At 41.2% G+C, this 22,628-nt stretch overlaps 1 protein-coding gene across 2 annotated transcripts in view; it reads left to right on the top strand.

Annotated features, from left to right (window-relative positions):
• Positions 1 to 22,628, top strand: part of TMCC3 (transmembrane and coiled-coil domain family 3) — a 70,868-nt gene that overhangs the window by 27,137 nt on the left and 21,103 nt on the right. The window contains exon 1 of one of the 2 annotated variants that reach the window (XM_079773468.1): positions 4,846 to 4,997. The exons of the other annotated variant lie outside the window; for it this stretch is intronic. The gene's annotated coding sequence lies outside the window, so the exon portion shown is untranslated. Of the gene's footprint in view, positions 1 to 4,845; positions 4,998 to 22,628 lie in introns of those variants that run through there. 2 annotated transcript variants of the gene reach the window in all.

Here is a 22,628-nt window from a genome sequence, read left to right as displayed (position 1 = left end):
CCTATGCAGGCCATGGGCTCAGTCTTTGTGGGGTTTTTATTGTTCTTGATGAGTTCTTTTAAAAAAACTTGAAGGTTTTTTTTTTTTTAATGTTTTGACAAATATTGTGGGTTCCCTCTCCTCACACCCTCACCCCAATTGACAGTTAAAAACGACTTTAAGTGTAAACACACATGTTCATCACCAGGAGGTGGTTCAGTCCAGCTGCTCATATTGTAGAGGCGTCTGTAACACGTACCTCAGGGGCCTTAGAGGAAAAAAGCTGATCTGCTGAGACTAAGGCAAAGTTTCCTAAATGCTGAACACATTTTAATATACTAGTAAATCTGCCCTATAGAGCTTCCATTTGTGCCTCTTCTGTTCTATTTTCTGTTTAACAAAGATTGTTAAATAACATTGTTAAATGAAGAGTTTAGTAGATCATCCATATAAACCTAAATTATGAAGGTCCACATTTTTCCTAATAACTAGCTTAACGTTAAAAAGTGCAATCCTTATCCCCAGAGTTAAGCACTGTTATGTTCTTATGCATCTTTACAGAAATGTGTTCTGCACAAAATGTTTATATCCATGAGTCTCCTATCCATAGACAACTTAAGTTCCTTCTAAGGTGATTTTTTTCCCCCCATGTTTGTTTGGCTTTGTAATACTGGGCTGAATATTTTTGTACCTCTTTTTCGGTAACCATATATGGATAAATTTCTATAAACAAAATTGTCGGGTCAAGGTTTATGTGTCTTCAAAGAAGGATAGATGGGAACAAAATATCCTTCCACAGGGCTGTACCAGTTTACTTGGGAAATCTTTGTTCTCAAAAGACCTTCCTGCTGCAGTTGAATCTGATAAAGAGCTAATTACCTTGTCGACTTAAAACCTGAGACTCACTTCAGAGCCTCAGATGGAAGGAATTAAATGGAACACTTCATAAGGAAAAGAAGAACTTAAAAGGTACCAAAAGTGTTCAGAGGGAAAAGAATAGAGAAAGGCTAGGTAAAGCAAGTAGCTAACCCCAGATTTTCAAGGAAAGAGCTGCGAGTCACTGGAGGTCACGGAACCTGAGCTGGATTCTGCAGAAAGGAAGACAGCCTGGAGCAGAATGTGCCAGTGAGAAAACCCTGCTCTAGATTTGGGTAAACTGTTTCCTGGGCATGGCCTCCTTTGGTAGATGCCGTAGGGCATTTTTGGGTGAAGCACTGTGGTGGTGAGGTGCTCTTCATTTTGAACAATACCTCTGATACGAGTCATGGGTATCTGTGTGCCTGTTTCAAAGTAATGTTTGAGTCAAAAGAATTACGTCTCAGTAGTCACTCACTCGGACTGTGTACATCTCCTTATTGTTTGAGGGTTAATGTGCCGATCAGGAGCCAGGTGGCATGGGGATGCTGGTTTAGTGTGGCAGATACCACCTAATCCATCTGCCTGCCTTCATTTGCCTCCCACTGGCAACAAGATAGGAGAGGATCTTACAGACACAGAAAATAAGTTGAGTCTATTCAAGAATGGGAAGTTCAAGTCTACTCAAGGCAGGGAAGAATTGAGAGGTATCTTGGGTCTACATGTCAGTGGGTACCAAATCTTAAAGGTTGGCTAAGAGGGATGGCTGGGTGTACTGTGAGTTTAAGGGAACTATCCAGAGTCCCAAATGTCTGAGAGCAGCAGGAACCTCAGGTCAGCGCGAGGCACATTGGGCAGAGAGGGTATACATGCTCTTCCTCAGCACTTAGGGACCAAGTGCCCTCTCAAACTGGCCATGCTTGAGCCACGTCACATGTGGCCGGGTTAAAGACAGCCAGGAATAAAACAAGTTCCAAAGACTATAGTTCCCAACCAAATCATTCTCTATGTTTAATCAATATAATTAAATGAGCCAAATGACTAGAGAGCTTTGATGCAATTATCAAGGAATTTTATATTAGAAACTTTGTGAAGTTTTTTTTTAGTGTGAGATATTTATGAGTTATTGAAATAGGTATGCTGAACTGGGCTGCGGATGAAAGAATGAAAATACATGGAGCTACCAGGGAAGGATCAGGTAGTAGTAGGAAGGAAGACGTGATTGTGAATACACAGGTAAGTTGGAGATGGGAAGTAAAATGTCCAGTGACCAAGATATTTTCAGACTGAGAAGGTAGCCATAAAAATAGGTGAGACAAATTGGAGCTAAAATTTGAAGGCAAAAACAGAAGAAAATGCACAACTTGTCTATGTGGAATTGAATTCTGTATGCCTTAGCCACAGTAGTGGTCAGTCTGATTTTTAAATCTTATTGTAGTTTAAATGTTCATTTTAAATTATAAATAGAATAAGCAAAATGAACCTAGCAAAAAATTATGTATTTTTATATTAAAATTATGCTATTGATTTAATATTTGGTTAAAGCAAGATCCATTTGCTAGAATTTGTTATTTGACATTTATTTGAAGCCTTTACTTGAACTGAGCTAGAGTCTAGGTAGAGGCTGTGCAATATATTAACCTTGGAACATTCTTCTTTTTTTTCTTTTTTTTTTAATATATTTTATTGATTTTAGAGGGGAAGGGAGAAGGAGAGAGAGATAGAAACATCAATGATGAGAGAGCATCATTGATCGGCTGCCTCTTGCACGTCCCCTACTGGGGACCGAGCCCGCAACCCAGGCATGTGCCCTTGGCTGGAATCGAACCTGGGACCCTTCAGTCCGCAGTCCGATGCTCTATCCATTGAGCCAAACCAGCTAGGGCAACATTCTTCTTCTGAAATATTACAGTATACTTTTACACAGAGAGTAAAGTTCTATTACTTTGTCTAGACTTTATTAGACTGATAACACTCCCTTTTCCAAACCCCACTGCCCTTTTCTCCCCCATCGTATCCCCAACACAAAATTAAATCAATACCACTTCAACCACATAACAATTTTGAGATCTTTGCATTTGCTATCTAATGTCAAGGGCAAGGAACCCCTGGTCCCCTGGACAATTCTGGTCTGAGTTTTTTATATGATTTATGGCAATTCAGATATTGGAGAATCTGTTCAGACAGGAAAGGTCAAAAGGGATTTAAAGACCAGTGACTGACAACAGGAAAGCTTGTACTCTTGCAGGGGTTAGTACTCAAATTATAATACAAAACAGTATGTGACCACAAAAGGGCAAGAGGAAACCTTTAAATATCTCTGTGTCTGGCATGACATGGGGTCCTTTTCTGATCTCATTAATTTCTAGGAGGAGTGTTCTCATATGAAACTAGAGTCTTAAAAACATTAATTTAGCCCAGTCGGTGTGGCTCAGTGGTTGAGCATCGACCTGTGAACCAGGAAGTCACGGTTCGATTCCTGGTCAGGGCACATGCCTGGGTTGTGGGCTCCATCCCCAGGAGAGAGCATGCAGGAGGCCGCTAATCAATGATGTTACTTCCTCTCTCTCTCCCTCTTCCTTCCTCTCTGAAATCAATGAAAATATATTTTTTAAAAACTCTAATTTACTTGCCCTGGTTCGTACAAGCTACTCAGTGGCAGAACTGGCAGTCGATCTGGTCTGCCTGACCTTAAAACCCATGCATACCCTCCTAGTGAATTGCTCCGGAGGTTCTGTCCCTGAAGGCTCCAATTCGGTTTCTCCAGCGCGGTCTCCGAGCACTCTTCTGGGCGTGTGTGCTTAAACATCCAATAGAACCTCAAGTGCATTGTGTCTGCATCTGACTCCTCCGCCTCCTCTACTCCAACCTCCGCCTCCTCTTGGCCTCTCCTCCTTTGTCTGTCTTGTGAATGATCTTACTGGCCGAGACAAGGAATGAAAAGCCAGAGTGGGGTTTTCCTCGGCTCCCCCTACGAATCCCCACAGCCAGCTGATTGCTGCGGAGTCCTTTGACGCTATTTAAACGCTATTCTCTCCTTCCCCTGCTACCACCCTACACCCAGCCTCCACCAGCTCTTGCCTTGGAGTACTACCCCAGGCTCCAGTCTGCCCCAGCTTTCTCTGAAGGACTGTCTAAAACAGGGATCTGATCTTTCTAATCCCTTCGGCAGCTGCCACATGGCCTCTCAGCTGAAATCCAAATACCTTAACATGATTTAACCGGAACCCTCTAAGTTTGGTCTCTGCCTGCCAACTCAGTTCTTCCCCTGCCTTCGTCGCCTTGCACCGCATCCTCCAAACCCTTACCTGCTGTCTGTGACACTGATTCAGAACTCACTTTACCTGAAGCACCTTCTGACTGACAAGTCTCTTTATACCAACCTTGTCCCCCGCCCCATACTACCCCCCCCAAGTGCTGCCTTATAGCACCCGTGTACCTCTCATGGCACTCACCAGTGGCGGTCATTGTTTCCCTCGCCACTAGACGTGGGAGGGTGCTGTGCCCCTTTGCAACTCCAGGACGCCTCGCCGCGCCTGACACAGAAAGGCACCGGTGAGCATCTGTCTCATGAATGAAGCAACAGAGAAAGGATTCTCCTGACTTCACTCACTGCCTTCGAGTCACTGCCCTTCCCTAGGCGCTTGTGCTGCTTACTGCTCGTTCTGCCTTCATTCATGTTGGGGATTCCTGTGCTCCATTCACTGAATTGTGTTGACTCTGCCCAACCAGAGTCTGTTGACTTGAGCCTGTTTCCTCTTTGGTAAGCCGGGAGTGCCGACTGACCGTGTCTCGAGTTCTCTCGCCATCCCAGTGTTGTGTGATAACAGGACTCTGTCCTAGGCTGCCTCCCTGCAAAGATACAGAATGTGTATCTTTTCTTCTGGCCACACAAAGAGCGCATTTGTCCAGCGATGGGTTGAATACAGTGTATTATTGCTAGCAGTTATATTGATTTACGGTGCAGGGCGTGGAGTTTCTCTAAGCTCAACACAGGAATACCCAGAGATATGTGAGCGGTATCTCTAAGTCCAGAGTGAGTCATAGGAAGGTGCTGTTAGTGTCTAGCCTGCCGGCCTTGCAGAAGCGACTGACTGCCTGCCAGGCAGGAGGGAGCTGGTTGCTGATCCTGGTCTACTTCCTGATTTGTTGTGTGGCGTTTGGTAAGTCTCTTCACCACCCTGGCATTTCAACCAGACTGTGTAAATATGTATCATAGCGCTTTGTGGTCATTAATGTTCTATGAGATATTTGAAAGAATTACAAATTATTTTTGTGCTCTTAATATTTGTCCTCGTGCTTGCCCAAATCCCTTGCTATTTCTCTTCAGGTTTCTAGGTATTTAGCCTGCCCGGACTCCTAATGAACCACCTTTGGTCCTTTAAAAATGTAAATCCAACGTGTGTGATGTCAGATGAACAGGTCTGGTTTGAGTGTGCCGGTGACTGGCTGGAAAGGAGCCAGTTGTCCTCCCCCTTCCTATCAGTTTGGAAGTAATCATGGGTCTAAACAGACTGAATTGGAATCTAACTCTGTACTGTGATATCGGATCTTTTGGCCGTTGGATGTCTGAGTCCTCCCTTCCCTAGAAACTTCAGACTCCATAACACTGACTTTGGGTGACAGTGACAAGCCACTGTCAGCCACTGTGAGCAAGAAAGGTAAGGGGCTGCCCCTGAGCCTTGGGTTGGGAGCAGGAGGGGAAGCATAATGTGGGTCTGAACAATCAGGGCTCACTGGCCATCCTCAGACACCCCAGGGTGCCGGACACAAGGCCCCTATGAGGCAGAGAAGCTTCCATTTCACCTGAATCCTGCCCATGTGAGCTGCTTGATGTCATAAGAAATCCATATTTAATTTGTGGCTTTCTGTGTGTGTCTATGTCATGGAAGACGTCAATATATTGCTCAAAAATAAATATAATCTTTCATTCCCTGAATATTAAAATATTTGAACACATTTATTCATTCCAGTAATTTTTCTTCAATTAGCTCTGCATCAGAGGTTTGTCTGGAATGTCACAGTGGGCTGCTTTCCTGTGGGTAATGATTCTTAGCCTTTAGAAAATAAAACAAGTAGGGGTAGGAGGAGGGGTCTGGAAAGTTGTAAGGATTTGCTGCTTACATTTGATCCTTTGCATCTTGGAGATTAAATTTCTGTTATTTAAAACACACACACACACACACACACACACACACACACACACACACACACACACTCAGTTGTTCTAACAGCAAAGCATAATAGCTGCATGGCATCTGAGTGCAGCGTTTGACAGAGATTGACGTGCACGGTTTCAGTTGGAATGAAAGGGGAAATTCCCACCCAGATTGCTAGAGCCCTGCTTGTTGAATAAACAGGTGTAGCTGCCTTCTTTGTGAGGCTGTTCCCAAGGCTGCAGGAAAGGTCTCCTCCTGCCGGCCGCTGGCTGACAGGCTCCCCTGGAGAAGCCCTCTCAGCCCTGGTCAGCCCTCCCCACTCCTCCTCCTCCAGGCTCCTCCCGCTGACCCAGGAGGAGTGTGTGACCTAACTTGGGTGCAAACTTGGGTGGTTTGCAGGCTGCAAATCCGTAGCCTGGGGAAAATTTGGGGCTCTTGCCTGCCTAGACCCTTCACATTCCCAGGTGTGAACCAGTGAGGATCATGTCCCAAAAAGATTGTCAGGGCATATTGCAGTTGATAGCCTAAGGGAGTGGTCCGCAAACTCTTTAGTCAACAGAGCCAGATTATCAACAGTACAACGATTGAAATTTCTTTTGAGAGCCAAATTTTTTAAACTTAAACTTCTTCTAACGCCACTTCTTCAAAATAGACTCGCCCAGGCCGTGGTATTTTTGTGGAAGAGCCACACTCAAGGGGCCAAAGAGCCGCATGTGGCTCGAGAGCCGCAGTTTGCTGACCACGGGAAGGGCCTTCGAGTCCAGGTCACAATTTAAATAGGGCCTCAAATTTACATTTTAACCTACTACCCAAAGTTAAATTTAGAGCTTAAGAGAGCATTAGGATTAAATAAGATGTTAATATAATTTACACAGACACACACATTTAATTTATGTTACCGTGTAATTTAGTCAGTAGTTTTTAAATTTAAATGTCCATAAATTGTAAAATACTACATATAGAAGATATTTGTTTAAAAAATAATGTGAACTGCCACTATACCTAAAACCCAGGGTAAGAAATCAAGCTTGACCCTGATTGTAGATCTCTCCATCACAAGCCTCCCCACCCCTAGGACATGCTATCCTAAGGTTTGTGTTAGCCATTCCTTGCTTTTTCTGTCATTTTACAACCTAGGTGTTTAGACCTAAGTAAGGGTTTGCCTGCATTTGACCTTTATAAAGGAATTCATACTGACTGTTGTCTTCTTTCACTTGCTTCTTTTAATTTTTACCCATTTTAATTCTTATAGCTGTGTTTCATTTTATTGCACTGTACAAATGCCTGTAGACCAGTGGTTCTCAACCTTCCTAATGCCGCGACCCTTTAATACAGTTCCTCATGTTGTGGTGACCCCCAACCATAAAATTATTTTCGTTGCTACTTCATAACTGTAATTTTGCTACTGTTATGAATCATAATGTAAATATCTGTGTTTTCCGATGGTCTTAGGCGACCCTGCTAGCGGTTCTCAACCCGCGAGCAGGGTCGCCTAAGACCACAGGTTGAGAACCGCTAGCAGGGTCACCTAAGACCATCGGAAAACACAGATATTTACATTACGATTCATAACAGTAGCAAAATTACAGTTATGAAGTAGCAACGAAAATAATTTTATGGTTGGGGGTCACCACAACATGTGGAACTGTATTAAAGGGTCGCGGCATTAGAAAGGTTGAGAACCACTGCTGTAGACCTTTGGGTTATTTCTGGGTGGCTGTTATTGTTGGTGTTTTCTGATGTGTACATTGCTGCTATGAATATTTTCAGTGCACTCTGAACCATGGGCATTTGTTCTTAGGAATGGAATTTCTGGGTCTCTGGGGCAAACCATTTTTAATGTTTTAAGAATTCATTAAGTGTAAATATTCTAGATATATCTTGTAATCCCATTTTAGCATTGCCTCATTTAAAAATAAATTCTAGAACCATCAAAACAAGTTTTTTGTTTGTTTGTTTGTTTTTTAATGGAAGTAGTCGGATCCTGTTTTGGCTCCTGAGAAACTTCAACCTTTAGGAGATGGCTTTATTGCTTTTTTATAGTTGTTGTCACAATATCCATTTTGAAGGGCAAAACAAAACTTTGAAATCTGACAATCGCAAATAAAACAATCTAGCCCCAGGAGTCATGTGTGTAGACAGTTACTAGGTGAATGAATTCTGTGACGCTCTTTGTTCGCATGGGTAGGGACATGCATGCCTGTCACATGCTGTCCGTGTGCTCCTATGATGCTCTCTTAAAGGACCCTGCTTGGGAAACACCATCACCCACACAATACAGATTCAAAGTTGTGAGCAGTTGGAGACTGAGTTCTCCACAGAAATATTTCAGTAGCATTGGTCCCTGGAGGAGATGGCATTTTGTGAAGAGTTATACAAGAACGATGTAACATTAGTATACATGATTTTTTTTATGGGATTTTACTTGAAAACTTATGTATTTATGAATTGGCAACTCCAGCTCCATTCCATAAAAATTATTTTAGAACTACCTTTTGAAACATGGTTTTACTTCTTTGTCAGATTTTAAAAACCTTTTCAGTAGGGAGCTTTTCAGAAAGTAATCTCATATATTAAATTAAGGTATTTTGCATTACAAAAATGCTCACTGTCCTGAATACTGAGGCTAGTTATTTTGCTATTATTAGTAAAATCATAGGTCCTAAGAGGAAACAAGCAAGTATCTTGAGTGTGCTAATGAAATCTTGCAAGTATTTGCATAATAGTCTCACTTTGACAATGTGGGCACTGGAGACTTTTGTTTTAATATTAAAATAAGATGAATAAAAACAAACTAAACCAGACTGAGATTATAAAATAAAAAGTATCTCTGGTCCCAGCTTCCTAGTCCTGTTCCCAAGTGATAACTACCATTCACAATTCCTAAGATACCCTAGAGATTTTCATACAGAGCACATGTGTATACATTTATATAAACCCCACAACTGCCCCCTTTTTAAAGCACAAATAAGTATGTATGTAGACAGAGCTCTGCATCTTTTCTCTAGTCGTTCAGCTTGGACAGCTTCCCATAGTAGCCATTCAAGTCCACCTCCATTTAAACGGCTGCATTGTTTTCCATTGTACTAGAATTTTTTTTTAAATATATATTTTTTAATTGATTTCAGAGGAAGGAAGAGGGAAGAGAGAGATAGAAACATCACTGATGAGAGAATCATTGATTGGATGATTCTCTCCTGCACACCCCCCACTGGGGGTTGAGCCCACTACCCTGGCATGTGCCCTTGACCAGAGCCGAACCTGGGAATCTTCAGCCCGCAGGCCGACACTCTGTCCACTGAGCCAAACCAGCTAGCACTGTACTAGAATTTTTTAAAGTTGTTCCCCGTTGATGGATGTCTGTGCTGATTCTCGAACTGAAAACAGGTGGTGGTGAATCGAGGCAGACTATCCTGTTAGAAGCAGCAAAAAGGAGGCGAAAAGGCAAAGGCTTGTAAATACTTTGTTATCCATTTTTGGTCTTTAAATCTCTTTGGTATTTTTGTCTGTTTTAATGTGCTTGGAGAACTATATGGAATCTCAAGAGGGCTGGTTTTTCACCCCCACTTGCCTTTCCTTCTTTGTGATGGTCATGGTGGTTGAAGAAATTGTGGTATTTAACTGACGACCTGAGGATAGGAATGTGTTTACAATTTATCAGCGAAAGAGCTGGGAGATTCCATTTCTCTTCTTTCTTAATTCTATTGTAATGGATTATTTGTTATAGCATGATTAACAAACCTTTCTTATGACGATTCATCTACTTAGACATGGAGGAGTTTTATTATACAGAGTTTATTACTACATTAATATTTCTCTTACAGTGTTTGCAAACACTGCCAGTTGCCTATCCCAGCACCATTTTCCTTCCTTTCTATATAGCCGGCAGAGCCCGCTCCTGCCGTAGAGGCTGAAATGTTACTGCTTCCACATCCTCCCTTGCAACTAATGCGTAGACATAGGACTCAGTCCCGGCCAAAGGAGCTTAAGGGGAGCTGCTGGAAAACATTTTCCTCTCTAATAAAATATGAGAAGACAGCAATACTTGTCTATAGCCAGACGTTGTCTACATGTCTGCAGTAGAACTGCAGTAGTTCTCTTGCCTCCATGAAGGAAGGAGCAAATGTCCTGAGGATATTGGATAAATGGAAGGAGTTTGGGTCTTTGATAACATTTTTTTAAGCCACCAAATTAGCCCTGTCCTCTGATCTTTTTAGTTTGTGAGCTCAAAAAGGCCCCTATAGTTGGACTTACTTTATTCAGTTACTGAAATTATCCTACCCGATATGGAATTTTACCCAAAGACAATAATATCAAAGTACAGAGGGCTCAGTTATGACAGTCAAGTGCCTCCTGTGTTCAAGAGACAATGTGAGGCTCTGGGACTGCAAAAAAGGGGAAGACACAATAAGGTAACCAATAACACAAGGCAGTGGAGGGTTTAGTGCAACAGGAAGGACTCTAAGAGCAGCAGGAGTTCTGAGTAAGCACTGATTACTAGATGGGAGGAGATAAGAAATGACTGTGTGTGGAAAAGGTTAAACTGAGCCAAACTCCTAAGGAACCCCAAGGTGTTGGTAAGTAGAAGGTTGGGGATGGCATTTGAGGAAGTGTGTATGAGATTTTAAAAAACACGGACTATGGAATCAGACATGAGTTCAGACTCTGGCTCATCACTTGCTAGTTTGTGACCTTGTCAAAGTCCTAATTTCTGTGATGCTTATCGTGATTGACTAAACATAACTTATAGAATTGGGGTGAGGATTAAAGGCAAAATATGTCAAACATCTGTCATGCTGACGGGGGCATAGCAGGCACCAAGCAGTAGATGGTGGAAGTGGAAGGGGTGGTAAGACTGCATGCGTGGAGCACATGAGCAAAGGTGAGATGAGCTAGTAGAACTGATCTAGGCATGTTCTTCATGTTGTCACAGTTCACCTGGATCAGACCATTTGGTCCAGGTAAGAGGTGTGAATGGAGAGATTCAGTTTGGGTCAAGACGTGGAGGACTTTGACTTCCAACTAACAAAATTTAGACCTCATCCTGTATACAGCCTCTGTGGTGACCGTTGAGAGGGGCATTCTGGAGACAATGAGTTGAGTTAGAAAGTGTGGTCCAGATGTGCAGTAGGAAGACTTAGTCCAGGCAGGTATCAAGTGTTGGAGAGAATATCAAGAAAGAAAGAGAACTTGATGTGAGGCAAAGGGGAAGAACGACTTAGCAATGAGTCCGAAAGACTTAATGTCTGTCAGTTGTTTATTGTGAAATTCAGAACAGATTTGTAACACTTTCAGATAATCATATCCCGGGTTGGGACAAGAACATTTGGCAAGATTTATTGAAATTTTTGATGAAAGATGCTATATAAGTGGAAAATAAATGATGTGCCCAGATCTGCTTGCCATTTAATTCTTGCCTAATTATTTGTCACTTTCTCACTGTTTGCATAAGAAGTTTGGTTCCTTTTAAGAATGTGCCCCCTGATAAAATAAACATACCCTTGCCTCTGATTAGATAGGATTGAACACTTTGAGTCAGTCCTGTAATATGAAGTATATATTCACTGGCTGTGATCTACATGTTTATCCAGGATGAAAAGCAATTAAACAAACTATCTCTGCCACAGAGATTGTGACACTTACACATGTTTAAAATGGCCTTGTTAATAAAACGTCAGTCATAACAACATCTGAAGTAATGAATGGCATCAGAGGCATCATCCTGTATAGAAATCAAAGGCATTTTCGTTCATCACATTCAGAATAACATCTTGGGCTGAATGAGGTTTCATAATGTTCTCAGTGGTGAATCTTGAACAGATGGTCCTCTAACATTTTGAAATGCTGAATAATGTAGGTGGACTGAGTCAATTTAATAAAAATAAAGTACACTGCATTGTAATACTATTACACAGCAGCCATTGGGGTCTTATGAAGCTCATCAGCTTTCCCCATAAAAGACAATAAAACCCCATCGTTCACATATTTTAGGGAACTATGCATGAGTAAAAGCCTCTTAAGAAGGAAGACATTCTTCTGATTGGACATAAAATTAATGTTTTCCCATGGCAGTTCTGTGCACAGGCAGTTCTGTAACAAGCTCAGAGCAGGTGTCCTATCTGAGTTCATTGGGAAGTTAGGGCTCTAAGCCAGGTACAGACCCGTGATTTGGTTCATTACAGTTCCCAGTAAAGATTTTTTTTAAAAAATCTGGTGTTGAAATTTTCCCAGACTGCTTTCTGTTCTTCATACACTTTCCCCCCTTTTAGTATTCTAACATGTGTGTGTGTTTCAGACAGAATCTGAGTAATAAAAGTGGATAGGTGTACCTCAGTATACAGTCAGAAGAATCTGGGATATTTTCTGTAGTTATGGCTTAGTTACAGTGTGCAGGGAAGGATTTCTCTTCGTAATCTATAATAATAAAAGCATAATATGCTAATTAGACTGGACAGCCGAACAACCTTCCGGACGACCTTCCAGACGAAGCCAGGGCTGTGAGGGCTGAGCCCCTTGCACGAATTTCATTCATTTGGGCCTCTAGTCTGTAAATAAAAAAGAAAAAGGAAGTCATCTTTAGCTATTACCTTTTCTTTCATCCTAGGTGAAAATTTTATTCCTTTTCATCTGTAGAGCTCTCTGATAAAAAGCACCAGGGCTGTGATAATCAGAGTTTGTTTAGCATTTCGGGTCCCCAGAAGAGAGATAGGTGGAGATAGAATAAATTACCAATCATGTTTTTATGAGGCAAAATGCCTGACTTCCCATCATGTGGTGGGTAATACCAGTTTAAGTGAGAACACAGCTGTCCTTAGCTTCAAACGTGTGTTTTTTAAAGTAGGTCTGCTTATATGATCCCTGCATCCCAGGCAGGGGGCCCTTGGTGTTGCTGTGCAGAGCAGCATGCATGTACAGCCACAGATTGACCAAATCCTACAGATTCAGTGAATCCTGTGTGACTGAGAGCAGCACATGAACCAGATCTGAAATTCCTGTGTGCAGTACAGGCACAGTTACATGTTTTAAAGAATTAATAAGATTCTAAACAGTGTCTGTAATTAAGGGAGGTTTTAAGGGTGATTTTTTTCCCCTTATACTTTTTTGTATATTTCGTATATTTCAACTTCTCTATTCCTCAATATTTTATTTTTGTAATTTAAAAAATTCCCACCTACGTTTAAAGCCCTGGCTTCGCCTTGCCTACATGATGAAGGGTCAAGCCTAGCATGGTTTACAGAGCCTGCCCCAGGCTGTCTGTCTTCTTGAGGCACTCATTTCTTCTCTCTTTTTCGCCCCAGCCCCCAATCAGACTCTGATTTAGAATAACCCATTTAGTCCTTCTAAATTCTAGATGCCCAAGAAAACTTTGAGTTTCCTAAATATTTTACTTTTTGTCTGTGCTTCTTGCTAGCTCTCTTGGCCGATTTTTGAGCTTACTCTCCTACGTCTGAGCCAAATATCACCTTGAAAGCTGTATCCCTGAAGCTTCTGGTTGCTCACTTCCAGCCCTTGTGCACTCAGGGTCCTTACTACATTGTTCTTCTCCCGCCCTGTGTCCTGTACATCTTCCTGCCTCAGTGTCTCTCCGCCCTAGTGGGAGCTCCTAGGGCAGAGTTCACCATACTCATCTTTCCATGAGTGCTTTTAGCATACTGCCTGGCTCACAAAAGATGCCCAGAAAAACATTTTTGAAGTGGAAATTTTGTATTGTGGGGGGCCTGGCTTGGAACCTAAATTAATCAATTCCATTAACAGTCATAAAACAGTTTGGTCTGAGTGAGTAAGCCCTACTTGTACTTTGTGTGCTTTAGTTAATTCAGCCTCTTGGAGAAACATTGGCTTTCTTAAGAATTATTATGAGTGAGCCATTTGCAGCCTGCATCAACATGGCATTTAGGATGTTGCTGTATTGTGCAGAATTTAAAATTAAATACATTTGTGTGTAGATCTGAGGTACTTAATTATACCACAGATATTAATGCCTTGCTACTAGTATGCCATACAGATGGCTACTTGCTGTGTTTTGTACATTTGCTCTTTTATATTCTGACTAGTGGCCCGGTGCATGAATTTGTGCACATTGAAAGGAAATTGATTAGAAGAAATATTTTTTGAAAATATATTTTAATGATTTTTTTACAGAGAGGAAGGGAGGGGGATAGAGAGCTTAGAAACATCTATGAGAGAGAAACATCAATCAGCTGCCTCCTGCACACTCCTTATTGGGTATGTGCCCGCAACCAAGGTACATGCCCTTGACCGGAATCGAACCCGGGACCCTTGAGTCCGCAGGTCGACACTCTATCCACTGAGCCAAACCAGTTAGGGCTAGATGAAATATTTTAATATCGCTATTCAACCTTTCTCTATAATAGAAGTGTCAACCAAATTCACGATCAATATTGACAGATGGAAACACATGCATGTGATTGGCACCAGCGAGAGCTTTATATGTATCACTCATGTGTGAGTCAAATTAGCCTTTTATAGATATAGAATAAATTTGCTTAATTAGACCTGCTTTCTGATTTAGCTAAACTTTTTCCAGCCCAATGAAGTACCCCAACTTCTCTTTCAGGTAATTGTCAGCAACACAACAGTAAATATCAACAAGAAGCAGATTATTATTGTAGATCATGCAGGGAAAACAAAGGGTAAAATATTTAACTACAGCAGTGTTTGACTATATTCTGCACAGTGAGAAAACCTGAAGTTGTTTTCAAGGTCCACCATTTCTTACTTCTTTTCAGTCAGGTCAAGTTTCTAAGCTTTCTAAATCTTCATTTTCTGGCTAGTGAAAAGAAAATAGGATTCCACCAAGTCTCCTATCTATCTACTCCAGGACTTCTGTGAGGATCAAATGAGATGAGGCACAGGAAAATGCTTCACAGACATTTGGTTAAAGTGTAAAATGTTTCCACCTGGCTATAAAGCAAGTCGTGTTCTAACTAGGGAGAGGAAGCCAGGCATTGCTACGTGACCTCATTACCCAGACACTTAGTATCTTAGCCTTTTATATATATAGATACTAAAACCAAATATTTATTAGGTGTGTCATGAAAGCTTTGGAAATGTTAAAAATATTAAAGAGCTGACAGAATGCAGTATGTATTGACACACTAATGAAATTAAAGTTCTTTTTTATGCTGGAATTGAACAACACTGTATGTTAACCAACATTTATTGAGTACCTGCAATGTTATAAGTACTATAAAGATAAAGTTGTAATTTTAACAGCTCCTGTATTCTCATTGATTTTTTGGTGTGTTTTATTCTTTACTTTTTTGAGGAATAACTTGTTGTAAAGTGCATACACCTTAAATGTACAATTATACAGTTGCATGATTTTTGCCTGTGCGTGCCCTGAGTGACTACCCCCAGCGTCAACATTGTCAGCACCCAGCACCCCTTTGTGCCACCTTCCCGCAGATCATTCTCCCTACCCCTCCCCACAAGGGTGACCGCTGTTCTGACCTCTGGATCCCTGGACTCAAACAGCAAGTACACTTTGTGTGTGGTCTCCTTCATTAAGTATGACATGCATGAGCTTCATCCATGTTGTTGTGTTAAGAATTATTCATTTCTTTCACTTGCTGCATATGGTTTTTTAACTACTGTTTGCTTAATTTTCATTTTGATAAGATAGATTCATTATAAGGAAGGGTAAATACAGGGTGGGGCAACAGTAGGATTACAGTTTTGAGTATGGAAAACAGAGTTTATTCTTATATTATTATTTATTAATTATTGTATTATTTTCTATACAAACAGCTACAAACCTTTTTTTGCCCCACCCCGTATTCAATTGGTGTTCTTCGGTATGTGCGTAGGGCTACCAGCGTTACAGAATTGTTGGGTGTCAGAGCTGCAGAGGCCTGGGAAGTTGAAAAGTCCGACTACCTTGTTTTCTCAAATGAGGGCCCTACACCTGGAGCCCTGGTCCCCTGCTGATCTAGTCCTGGTTTCTTTCTGCAGTCACGGTGCTACATCACAATGCAAATTTCATCATATGAGTGACCCAGTCATCAGGAAAACAGTCCTAGGAATTTAGAAAATCAGAAATATATAATCAGCAAGTCTTAAAAATGTTGGCCTTTAAATGGAAAGAATTTTATTTCTCTGGAAATTTCTTTCATTCATTTATAGCACTTCCTTCTTACTATCAGTTCAATGAGGTGTTATGGCTCTGCCCATGGAACATTTTTTTAACCAGGGCACATGTTTATTATGACATTTTCAGTTTCAGTACATTGTCTTGAACTTTTGCCATTCCCAGATGTAGTCCTTATACTGCAAAGATTCTTCGTAGGATGAAAGGTCCCTTAGGGTAAATTATGATTCTGTGATCTCTGCAAGTAAAAAACTAGTCCTTAATCTGATACCCTCCTGCTAAGGTACTAATAATTCATAGAAAGTTTCATAGAAAGAGTTTTCAAGGAGAGATTAGTGGACTCAGAGCAATGGAAAATAAAATCCTTTATTGACCCACTCCAGGAAGTAACCTCAGAACATTCTTTAGTATGTTAGCGCCTCCTTAAATATAGTTAGCAAACAGGAAGGAGTGGCTTGTCTTTTTCCTATTTATAAAGCACTATTTTTCAAACAGTATTGAAGCTTGTTGGTTGGCCATGAAATAAATTGAATGAGTAACAGGTATCATTTTATATTTTTATAAGGAAAAGCAGAAGAAAGAGTACAGCAGATACCCACACCAGATTCAATAATTAAACTTTTTATATTTGTTTTGTGTGGGTGTGTATGTAATCTGTTTCAAAGTAAGTTACACACAGATATCAGGGAACTTAGTTTCTGATCTGTATCTAAAAACAAGCACTTTTTTTACGTAAGAAAATTAATATACCTAACAATATTCATTATAATTTCCAAGTATGCAGCTATCCAAATTATAGGCTGTTTCTTAAAAAGACAGTTGCATTGCATGTAGTGAAGATAAGCATTATTTCATAAAACGTGTTTCAATTACATATGTGTATACATGCACACATACTGTATATATTTATGTATTGGTAAAATAGGTATTTATTACTGTGGGCCTCTTCCAGAATTTGTAATAGACTGCTTTATAGCAAAGAAGCCGATTACAAAAACAGGTATTTGCTACTCAGTGATACTGCTAGTTCTGTGTGTGCTGAGTTTTGTTTGGTATCATAAAAGTGAATATTTTCAGTAATCCAAAAATTCAACAAGGAAGACAACACAAGTAGGGTCCCACTCAACAGTATAAATAAGAGCCAAAATGGATGGACAGGGAGGAAGTAACCCGAGCAGGAGTCTTATGGAAAGGCCTCATGGAGGAGGTCTTGAAGGGATGGTCGGGTTTGGATAAGACAGAGGCCTTGGAAATGGTGTGTCCAGAAGGGCATGATGTAATTATTGGGGTTAAAAAACAAAAGTAAAAGTACAGCAATGCGTCAGTAGACTACAGTGCTGAGATCTGTCCAGTGGGTGGTGGAAGGAAGAAGGCATTGGAGAGTTGGAATGGGAAAAATTATTCAGAAATTAAGTCCTAGGAGCAGGAGGAACTCAGTTCCTTTATTATAGGAAGAACCATTGTACATCCTGAGCAGTGATGTACCATGATGGAAGTTTAGAAGATTCGTGTAAAGACTCTCTAAGGCTGGATTGAAGAAGTAGAACATTGAAAGAATTGAAAACCTGATTAAACTCTTGCCTTTGTAAGTAAGATAGAAAGTGAGGGTGTGGATGCAAGTAGATGGATCCAAAGATGGCAAGGAAAGGGCGGTCTAGAGAGAAATGATTGGACAAAGAAATAATAGAATTTGGTGACCGTTTGAATAAGGATGGGGGAGAGAGAACCTGGATAAAATTAGAGAATGATGCCATTCATGGATAAGGTCATGGAATTAACTATAGCCCGGCCCATAATAACCCTGCGTATTACCTAGAGAAACAAGATTCCATGACATAATACTCTCAAGAATTAGGCTGAGGGACTTTTTAGAGGACATAGCAAGTTATAATCATTAGATAAATTTTTCTAATGCAGTTTTCCCTTGTTTTGCTTAAAGACTTGGAGATGGGAAATGTTAGATATCTGTCTTTAGGGTCTTAATATACAGTCCTGGTTTTACTGTAAATAGCAACAGAGAAGACTAATGACACTTATTAAAAGGTTTTAAATTATAGTCATTTGAGGTCCTATGCCTTTTTAAAAGTCAGGTTAAATCACTCAAATACTAAGTATTCCTCTTTTGGGTATCTTTACTCTTCAGTTCAGGTACTTTGAAACTTGATCCTTAAGAGCCCTCCAGGTATGCGCTTGAGGACCTGTCTGTCTTTTCCCCTCCCTCAGATGAAATGTGTACACAGGAGGATTCATGAGTGGGCGGAGTAGTTATCACTTTCCACCAGAAGAGCTTAATCATGGTGACAGTAGCATCATTGTTCTTGGCTCTGGAATTCCTGAAGTTCCCACCTTTTGGGGGGTTTGTTGTGTTTAAAAAATAATAGCCTACACTGAAGCACTTACTCTGTATGAGTCGCTCGCTGTTCCAAGCACTTCACAATCATTAATTCATTTAATCCTCACAATCACCCTGTAAAGTAGACACTGCTGTCCTCACTCATTTTGCAGATGAGGAAACCGAGGCATAGGGGAGAGTAAGTTACCCAAGGTGATACAATTGACGTGGCAGAGCTGGGCTTTGAACCTAAACAGTCTGGCTCAGCATCTGTGCTTTTAACCACGATCTTATGCTACCACCGTGTGTAGTTAACCTCTGTTGTAGGACACAGGGCTCTGGATCAGGGCTTTCCTACGAATCTGAGCTGGCTGGTTGCTGCAGGTGTGAGTGTCCCTCTGTTTGAAAAGACATTCAACCCAAATATAGACTCGGGTTCTAAGAAGGGTCATGGTATAATGTTTATCTTAAAAATCACAACCCACATTCAGTTTATTTCTTTGTAGTTTCCTTTCTCCCAGATTACAAAACACTATGTTTCTAGAGGACTATTCTCTGAGATCTAAATCTTTGGTGCTTTTCCATTGTTGTGGCTGTAGGAGAAGGAAAAAAGGAAGCCTTCTCTTGCCTGCGTCTTGGTTGCAGAGCATCTAATGATGACGGTATTACTAGGGCTTGAGCCAGGCGAGGGAGTGTATGTACAAGCTGGCATGCTTCACTGGAGACGAGAATCATTATTTGTGGTTAAAACAGAAGCTACCTACATTTTTTATTACGTAAGATTTCTTGGGATTTAAGCTAGTGTCTTCTCTTATTTATGTCAAATGGGGAACATCTCTAAAGAACTGTCCAAAGCTGTCTGCTTAGTGTTTGCCGTTCTGGTTTCTCCATTATACATATTTTTCACTTTGTAACATTTAATGGTAACACGATGATTTAAGTGAACTACATTTCAGGGCTTGTAGGGGTTACGGTTCAGGTACATGCAGTGGGCTCTCAATAAAAGGCAGAGATATTATTAGCATCCAGACCTTGAAGCCAGCTGGAACCACAGCTTTGCCATTTGCTTGCCTTACGGCTTCAGACAAGTAACTTACTTTTTCCATATATAAAATAGAAGTAATTATTCTAACCTTAGATTATTGAAAGCAAAAATAAAATATGTGAAGCATTTAGAAAATTACATGATGCTTAACAAGTCCTTAGCAACTGATAACTTCTCTTTTTAAAATAAATTTTAAATACTCTGCTAATTTATTTTAAATAAATTTTAAATATCCTGATATAAATACTTATATCTGACCATTCTTCTTGAGGCCTTCTTTTCCCCTTTACACAAGTCACTGACTTCTTAGACCCTGGAGGATAAAAGGACTCCTTTGTTTTGCCTCGACGTTCTATTGAATTGTGGTTTCCTGAGGGACAAGGAACTATATTTACTTAATAATCTTGCTAGTGCATTAAATAAATTATTTTTTAAGTTTTTTAATTTAATGCAATGCAAGACTGCTTTTTGTCATCACAATTAATGGATTGAATATGTGTGTTAGAAGGAGCAGCCTCCTGGGTTCCCTGCCGTAATTATGATGGTAACCCCAGGGAAAACGTCACTTAGGGAGTACAACTGCATATTATGTTTTTTAATTGATTTTTAGAGAGAGGAAGGAAGAGAGATAGAGAGAAACATCAATTGGCTGCATCCCGCACCCCCCTGCTGGGGATTGAACCTGAAACCCAGGCATGTGCCCAGACCAGGAATCGAACCAGTGACCTCTTGGTTCATGGGTCGACACCTAACCACTGAACCACACTGTCCGGGTGGTCATCTGTATTCTGCTCGGAGCCGTATAAGACATATCAATTTCCTGAATGTTTGATCTGGCGTGAATCAACATTTAACAGCCCAGTCTGTCTGGAAAGTAATCCAGCACAACCTCAGCTGCAGGTTCTTTCAGTGCAAACAGCTGGGAGAATGTAAACATGAGGCTGCCCCAGTTGGCTGTTTGTCAGTTATTGAATCATGCAACAAATACTGAGATCCTATTGAGGAAGGAATGTGGGGCAGAACACAGGTAGCTTATTAGACATTCCCACCCCTTGAGGCTTCATGGTAGTAGAGGGACAAATATTACACAAGTACTTATTACTATACTCAGTGCTTACTGTAGAAGGGGTAAAGGCAGATGTGGGGGTGAGCACAAAGGAAGCAATTAGTTTCAGCTGAGATTGGAGGTGGCTGTTTGAATCGGTAGTTAAAAGGTAAATTGGGATGGAGACAGGGAGGCCCCTCTAGGGTGAGGAGCTAGCAGGCATTTAACATGCTGAAATAGGAAAGCACGCAAAGCATTCGGGGGCAGCTGGCTGTTTGGACTAATGGAATAAGATGTAGGTTGAAAGCTTAGATCTTGCTACAAATCCTGGTTATGTGTCTTACTAGCTATAACCACAACTCATTTGATGCCTCCCCACTTTCAAGTGTACCTGCAGATGCTACTCATTATAAGTTGCTTGATTTTCATTACCATAGCCTTTTGCCCTTCAAGGCAGTCTTTTAAAATCTGGCCTTTCCCCCCCCCCCCCCCTTTAATTTAACTTTTATGTAAATTACACAGTATACAGTAAATCTACCAGGTCAGACTAATTTTGTAAGGGGTTAGTTTGTATTAATTGAAAGTATGAGTTATAAATTATTTTGAAGAAATATGTATTCTCTAGTGCCCTGGTCAGCAAACTGCGGCTCGAGAGCCACATGCGGCTCTTTGGCCTCTTGAGTTTTTAGCAAAGGCCAGCTTACGAGTACCCTAATTAAGTTAATAACAATGTACCTACCTATATAGTTTTAAGTTTAAAAAATTTGGCTCTCAAAAGAAATTTCAATCGTTGTACTGTTGATATTTGGCTCTGTTGAGTAATGAGTTTGCCGACCACTGCTCTAGTGCATGTAATTCCAAGTAGGTTATCGCTGTTGTCTGGTAGAGGCTTAATGAGAAGGTAATTAATTGTAATTACAGTATCAAGTGTTTGTAAGTGCTTGAAGATGTTTGAAGAATTTGTTGTTGTGAGCCTTGAACACTTTACACTGTTAATTAGCAGTGTCGGTGGGTGAAGGATTGGCTGTCACCGGGACCGTATCCCAGCCTCCCTTCCGAAGGATCCTTGATTGAGTCATGAGGTCTACTTCACCTGCAGGCAAGACATAGAAGGATGACACTACAGATTCTTGTCAGTGATGCTAGGAGAGGAAGAGGAGGGGGAATTGAACCTTTATGGCCAACTAGTGACTCAATTCCAGTTCTGTACACCGTGAACTTATTTCAAGTTCAACGTGTACTGTTGTCAGACTTGAACTACGAAAGGAAATGTCTTTGTGTAAACAAATTAGAACCAACGTGTCACTAAGACACTTGACTAATATCCTTTTGGATATTATGAGAGGATCATTAAGATTTTCCCATTTTTAGCATGTAGTGGGGGAAGTGGCTTTCTTCTGAAATAGAGGTATTGTGCATAGGTATCCACGTGAATGTGTTCATTATGTCACGAAAAGGAGGGTGCTTATCAAGCCTTCAGCGTGATTTTTCCAGGACAGGTTAGCTCAGTTAGCAAGAAGACCAAGTGTTTGATGCTGGGATCTATGACTGGCTAGACTCCCTGGGTTCCAGGTCCACAGGTTGGGGAGACATTTCCCGAGTGCATGCCAAGTGACCTCAGCGAGCAGGAGGGAAGATGGCTTAGTAGTCTCATATATACGTATTACAGGTAGGAAGGTGATAAAGCTCGTGTTCTTCCGGGAGAAGATACAAAGGTACCCCTGCAGGGCCCCGCCTCGTCCTCTCAGCTGTGTGGCCTGGCCCAGCATAGGGACGGGTCATTCCCTTCTCTCCAGGCAGGGCCGTGGGTTGTCTGCTGAGTGCCTTTTCCCGCCGTGTCCAGGTAGCACCCCTCCCTTGTGAGGCCCTTGCTTCTCCAGAGGCCTTACATTTCTTATTCTTACCTTGTTTCTCTTATTTTCTTTCCTCTCTTAGGGGTTGTAAATGCCTGACCGGGATTTTTGAAAGGTTCAGGGTTGGGCCGGGGTCGCACAGAACCGACTCAAGGCTCAGTGTAGTCAAAAAGATATTTATTCAAGTCACCTGGGTGCAGGTGGACTGAGTCCGAAAAAGAAATCAGTGGTGAGTGGGGAGGGAGCAGG

Source organism: Cnephaeus nilssonii, assembly GCF_951640355.1.
Source record: "Cnephaeus nilssonii genome assembly, chromosome: 6".
NCBI classification, from domain to species: Eukaryota; Metazoa; Chordata; class Mammalia; order Chiroptera; family Vespertilionidae; genus Cnephaeus; species Cnephaeus nilssonii.
This window is presented reverse-complemented; position numbering and strand designations above follow the sequence as displayed.